We start from the raw sequence: 7248 nt of genomic DNA, 5'->3' as shown, positions 1-7248 counted from the left end.
TTCAGTGCTCTCCTAATGGCCTCCAGCCTAATTTAGGCCGAAGAATCTGCATTGCATCCCCCGCCCCTGTCCCAATCCCAGCCCTGCCTCAGGCCCACCTTCAATCCTCTCCCCCATTCTAACTCTCACCCCAGATTAGGGCCTGTGGTGTATCTTTCCCTAGAGCCCAGAAAGAGGTACAGTCTCTCATCCCAAGGGAAATTCAATACCTGAATTGGCACTGGTTGCAAAAGCAAGTAGAATATTTGTGGCATTTACTCTTTTTTTTGGTCCAAAGATCTCAGGAAACCTTGAATCCTTCGGCTCTCAACATTCCTCAGGATAGCGTGGCCTCTCAGACCCGAGCATCCATCTCCATCCTTGCTGGAGAATGTCCCGTCAGCAGCAGGATCTGGGGGCAAGAGGAGCACCACCATTGAAAGAGCCTCATCCAACACCAGCCCCACCTGGCACAGATACAGCCTGAGAACAAATTCTCATCCAAAGGGCAAGCGTGGACCCATACAGTCCTCTGTGGTAAGGGTCAAAGCAGCAAGTAAAGATCTAAACAAGATGGCACCAAAGTGCCCGGAAGCTTCCTATGAGAGGGCCAGCAAAGTTGCAGTAGGGAATGACAGGCAGAGTATGGAGCCCAACTTGAGGAAAGATAAAAAGAAAAAACAATGTATTCTGGTGCTTAAAAAGCTACCCCATGAGGAGCCTAGGGTCTGACTTTTAGAAGGAGACAAGAAATGGCTTGAAGTGTCACTCAGGGAATGACTCATCCAGGGGTCCAAGAGAGAACCTAGACCAGAGCCATCGGAAAACACCCTAAACATTCACTTGGACAAGAAGCTGGGTGAATTGGAGACCATGGGCATGGTTCATGAATGTTGCCAACTATATACCGCCCCCTCCTGGGAAGTCCTGTATCTTTCTGGAAACTGAAACCTTGGCACCCTCAACGAATCAGAATACTGCCTGAATACCTCTTGGAAGCTTTCCTTTCTTGATTCAAGTGCTACATAGGCACTAGAAGCCCAGGTGGTATGGTTTTGAGTGTGGCAGAGGTAGAGGTATAACTTACCTCTCAAAGTTGTTGAATCCATAAAACGTAAGGTAACAGAGGCCCAATCATGGCTCCTTCCCAAGTCCACCTTTCTCCCTCAGCCCCCCATGTTTCCATGATGGCTAAGCTGAGGTTGTTTAGATCCTTGAAAGAAACCGTTAGATAAGCTGAAGCCAGGTGACAAGAGGATCACAAAAAAATTCAGTCCTCACCCCAGAGATTCCTTCCCTGCTTCCTCAGCTATAAGCAGGAAGTCCAGAAGGTCCTGAGATTTGGTCACAGAGGACCGTGAGTCCAAGAAGGAAAGCAGGCAAACTTTTAAGCTCCTTTTACCATCTTCTCGGACAAATCATGTCAGAGTGAGACTGTTAGGGGGACAAGAGAGGCAGTCCAAAGTCACTTCAAGTCAGACAATGGCAGGACATACCCAATGGATGAGAGTGGAGTTATGTCCCAACAAACTCTGGCCATAGAGGAGCAGTACCTAGAGGCAGAGGACAGAGGGCAGAGGGCCTGAAGGGCCTCAGCACAGGGGACAGCATCTTCTCAGAGTTTTCACTTTAGGAAAAAGATGTTGGAGATTTAGGGATTCCTTCAAGAGCCAAAGATGTCAAGGAGATAGGAAGTCCAAGGAGACTCCAACTCCTAAGCCACACCCAGAAGATGTCCTGAAAGCCAGTGAGCCAGGAGATATCCAAAAGCTAAATGGCCATCCGAGTGGTCAAGGGCTCCAGTGACGAAGAAATGCCCCGTCACCAACAGTGCTGGTGCCCAAGATCTGGAATGTTTAAGCCTTAAAGATGAGTTGAGGCTCAAATTGGAGGTAAAACTGCCAAGCCAGCCTCAGGATTCCCAATGACGTGCCCCTTGTCTCAAATAGCCTAGCTACTCCATTCCCTTACTGCGTGAGTTTTAATAGTTTGTGTCTTTCAAGGAATTGGTCTATTTCATCTAAGATATTCAATTTATGAGCATAGAGTTGTGTGTAGTATTCCCTTAATATCTTTTTAATATCTGTAAGGTCTGTAGTAATGTCATCTTTTTCATTCCTGATATTAGTAATCTGTCTTCTTTTTTTTTCTTGGCCAATCTGGCTAGAAGTTTATCAATTTTATTAATCCTTTTAAATAACCAGCTTTTCATTTCACTAATATTCCTCTGTTGTTCAGTTTTCAATTTCATTGAGTTCTGCTACAATAAATCATTTAATTTCTGTTTTGTAACGTTTCTCTGGATACTTTCAAAATAGTTTTTATTACCTCTCATTTCCAGTAGATTAATAATAATGTGTCTGGACATTGTTTTCTTTGAATTTTTCATATTTCAGATTTGTGGAGTTTCTTCTTTTTCTTTTTCTTTTTTCTTTTTTTTTTTTTTTTTTGAGACAGTGCCTTGCTCTTTCACCCAGGCAGGAGTGCAGTGGTGCAATCACGGCTCACTGCAGTCTCAACCTCCCAGGCTCAAGTAATCCTTTCACCTCAGCCTCCCAAGTAGCTGAGACATGCCAGCAGGCCTCGCTTTTTTTTTTTTTTTTTTTTTTAAAGACACCAGGAGCTCCCTATGTTGGCCAGACTCGTCTCAAACTCCTGGGCTCAAGTGATCCACCACCCTTGTTCTCCAAAGTGCTGGGATTACAGGCGTGTGCCTGGCCTTGCTGAGTTTCTTAAATCTATGTATTTTTCACCAAATTTGTGAAGTGTTTAGCCATTATTTCACCAATTTTTATTTTTGCAATCAATCTTTTTCACCTCTCCTTCAGGAATACAATGGCATGCATATGCATGACCTTTAATATTGTCCCACAAATTGCTGATGCTCCGTTCATTTTTTGTTTTTCCTCTATGTTCTTCAGATTGGATAATTTCAATTTACCTATTGCAAGTTCACTGACTCACTAACTCTTTTCTCTGTCACTTTCACTTTGATATCAAGCCCATTAAAATGAATTTTTATTTTAGATATTGTAGTGTTTAGTTCTAAAATTCCATTGGGTTCTTTTTTTGTAGCTTCTGTTTCTCTCCTGAGAACTTGTATCTTTCCATTCGTTTCAGGAGTGTTCACCTTTAGTTCTTATAGGATAGCTGTAACAACTGCTTTAAAGTCTTTGATAATTCCAACAACTGAGTCGTCTCGGGATTGGCATCTATTGGTTGTCTTTTCCATTGATAATAGTTTAAATTTTCCTAGTACTTTTTTGAGTGATTTTGGATAGCTTAGACATTTTGAATATGGTCATATGTCATTTAATGACAGACATACATTCTGATAAATGCCTCATCAAACACTTTTGTCATTGTGCAAACACCACAGAGTGTACTTACACAAAACCGATGATATAGCGTACTACGCATCTAGGCTACGTGGTGTATCTTATTGCTGTTAGGCTACAAACCTGTATAGCATGTTACTGTACTGAATACCGCATGCAATTGTAACACAGTGGTATTTGTGTACCTAAATATATTTAAACAGAGAAAAGAAACAGTAAAACTATGATATTATGATCTCGAGGGACCACTGTTGTATATGCAGCCCATTTTTGACCAAAACATTGTTATATAGTACATGACTGTATTATGCTGTGAGATGCTGGATCCTATTAAAGTCCTCTGGAGAACACTGATTTTTTTTTTTTAACCTAACAATTCTTTCCAGTTAGGTTTAGACCACAAATTATGACTCACCTTCTGTGTGCAGAGGTTCCAAAGTCAGTTCAGTTTTCAAAGCCATCCCCTGTCTCAGCCTTCCATTTAACATCACTTGCTTTCCCTTGGCCCATTAGTTTTAAGCATTAATTATTTATGTCATCCCACTATATTTTTGAAGGTATTTTCATATGTGACCTTGTATCTTGGCAAAGATCAGATATCAGGCAAAGAACTAAGAAATACAAATCTCCAGCTCCAGTATGATGAGGAGGTCCCTGCCTTGAGGTCCCTGAGCACCCTGGATAACCTGCCTATCCTCTCTTGGACTCAGAGCCTACCTTGGTTCTGTCAGTTCTCTCGTATCTCAACTCCTCCCCTAATCCCAGCAGAGCCTAAACTCCCAAGTCTGTTGACAACTCTACTGCACCCGCAACATAGGCTCTGCTCCATCAGCTGCCAACATCTCAGCCTGGCCTTTCTCCTAGGTCTGCCCACCTCTGCATCAGTACAGTCACCTTATCCAGAGAGGCACAGCCAATCTTGGACTCCAAGCCTCTCCTTTACTGTTGACTCAAGTGACTGAGCTCAGACTCCCCATTCTGACAGCAGCAAGGTCCAGTGGTAGGGACAGCAATTCCTACCACTCATAGCCTAGCTCACTACATGCAAGTAGACAGTGAACCAGTGGGTGGAGCTGATAAGTGAGTGGATCTGCAGGCAGAGACTCCAGATTGGATGAACCACACAGTTTTGGCAAGCATTGGGTCAAGGAGCTCTCTGGTGGCTCAGCCCTGCCAGCAACATCATCCACATGGGCGTCTGTCTTCTGCCTGGAGGCACAGCGCCTTATCCATAAACCTGTCTCTGGAAGAATAGAAAACGTCAGCGCACCCTCAGGGACAAAGCTGCCCAGGCTTAGCCAGTTTGCCTGTTCCAAGTTGGCTCAGCTCCACAGCCAGTGTATGACCTGGGTGGTTTTTGGTATTGTGATCCATATGTTATGCTCTAGGAAAAAGTAAAAATGCCTCTAACCATATTTACTAAATGGAAGAGAGGGAGGATAAATAGTTATCTATTTAAATATATATGTCTTATTTATTTATTTATTGAGATGGAGTCTCGCTCTGTCACCCAGGCTAGAGTGCAGTGCGCAATCTCGGCTCACTGCAAACTCTGCTTCCCAGGTTCAAGCAATTCTCCTGCCTCAGAATCCCAAGTAGCTGGGATTATAGGCATGTGCCACCATGCCTGGCTATTTTTTGTATTTTTAGTAGAGACAGGGTTTCACCATGTTGGCCAGGCTGGTCTCAAACTCCTGATCTCAAGTGATCCACCTGCCTCAGCCTCCCAAAGTGCTGGGATTATAGGTGTGAGCCACTGTGCCCGGCCTAACTTATTTATTAAGATGCACTAACATACCCGATCCATTCCAGTTTGAGTTCTTGACATTTTACTTGCCTCATGTTCCACATATAAAAATAATGCATGCTTTTGATTAGACAGAAAATTCATAAGGTACTGAAGAAAATAAAGCAAAAACTCCCCTTCTGCAGTGAGTCCCCAGAGAACCCGCTCCAAGGTAACCATTGTTAGCATATTTTTGTTTATGCTTCCAGAAATTTTCCACAGATGTGCAAACATGGGTTGTATAACCTCCTTTTTACATATATGAATGGGATATTATAATACATACTTGCCATTTATATCCTATTCATATATTTTCTCACATGGCTACATAAAATCCTTTAAAAATAAAAACAGTCTCTTAGAAGCATGTGATATCCCAAAAATGTAACCTTTCTGTATGTAATAACCTTTCTGGAACTCAATACAACCTTTCTGTAAATAACCATTCGGAACTCAAAACGAGTTTCAGAGAAATAATGTTGTAAATCAAGGAGTGGGATCAGGGGTTTTTCTTTAAAGGGCCAAACTGTGAGTATGTTCAGCTTTACCCACCAATCTCTGTCATGTCTTCTTCTCTAGGTTTTTTGTTTTGTTTTGTTTTGTTTACAATCCTTTAATAAGACCAATCTTAGATCTCAGGTAGTGCCAAAACAGGCTGTGGGCCAGATTTGGCCTTTGGACTATCATTTGCTGACCCCTCTTCTAAATGATGGTTAGGCCCACAGCTTAGCTCCCAGAAGCACAATTAATCCATAATATTACTGAGATACCAAATAAGATAATATATTTTAAACTGCATTGTAAAGTCTACACTAATATGAAGAATTATGTAGTTTTTCAGTGTTTAGCATGTGGATAACTTTTTAAAACAAAAGTTAATATGGAATTTAAAAATGTTTTTTATATCTTGAATTGGATGAAGAGTTAGATATATTAGCGAAGAATCTCAGAATTTTCAAGCTATCTACGAGGCAGAAGATAACATTGTATTACCTCTAATCCTACTTTAAAAAAATTTTTTTTTAATTTTTTTTAGCTATGGGGTCTTGCTCTGTTGCCTAGACTGGAGGACAGTGGCATGATCATAACTCACTGCAGCCTCGAACTCCTGGGCTCAAGCAATCCTTCTGCCTCAGCCTCCTGAGTAACTGGGACTATAGGCACACACCAGCACACTTGGCTTCCTACCCTTTTGTCAACACAACATAAACACACATTAACTCAAATGTGATTCTTGTGGTGTGAGTTCATATGCCAAGTGTCCCCCTCCACTGAAAAACAGAGAGTATATCACTGAGTTTTTGCACTGCGGGCATTGAAAAGGCTCTTCCTCCATTTGCTGTTCACAGCCACGTGCACTGGCCTAAATCTTGAACCTTCTGTGAATTGCATCTGCTGGAACCTACAAAGGCAGAGAAGGGGCAGAAAGGATAAGAATAGGGTAAATGCTGGAGAGTCATTTTATGACTTCCCTAGATCAGGAAACTAAATTTTTTGTTTTTGTCTAAGATAGGGTCTTTGTCGCCCAGGCTGAAGTGCTGTGCCATGATCTTGGCTCACTGTAGCCCTGACTTCCTGGGCTCAGGTGATCCTCCTACCTCAGCCCCCCACCCCCCCGCGTATCCAGGACCACAGGCATGAGCCACCACACCTCGTTTTTTAATTTTGTGCTTATATATATACATTTGTATACATACTTGTATACCAAAAAAAATTTTTTTTTAGAGACGGGCTTTTGACATGTTACCCAGACTGCTCCCAAACTCCTGGGCTCAAACGATCTGCCACCCTCAGCAGCCCAAAGTGCTAGGATTAGAAGCATGAGCTGCCGTGCCCCAGCAGGAAACTTATTCTTTACAACATAAACATCCCTATTATATATTTAATTGAGCTTTAAAACTTATGACTTGCCCCTTCTCCATCATGGAGGTAGGGCTTGCTAAAGCCAGGCACGGTGGCTCACGCCTGTAATCCCAGCACTTTAGGAGGCCGAGGCAGGCAGACCACTTGAGGCCAGGAGTTCAGGACCAGCCTGGGCAACATGGCAAAACCCTGTCTCTATCAAAAATACAAAAACTACAAAAACTAGCTGGGCATGGTGGCATGCGCCTGTAGCCCCACTACTCAAGAGGCTGAGGTGAAAAG

The sequence above is a fragment of the Symphalangus syndactylus genome, chromosome 3 (assembly GCF_028878055.3).
Source record: "Symphalangus syndactylus isolate Jambi chromosome 3, NHGRI_mSymSyn1-v2.1_pri, whole genome shotgun sequence".
NCBI lineage: Eukaryota > Metazoa > Chordata > Mammalia > Primates > Hylobatidae > Symphalangus > Symphalangus syndactylus.
The sequence above is the reverse complement of the archived record's forward strand: the minus strand, read 5'-3'. Positions refer to the sequence as shown.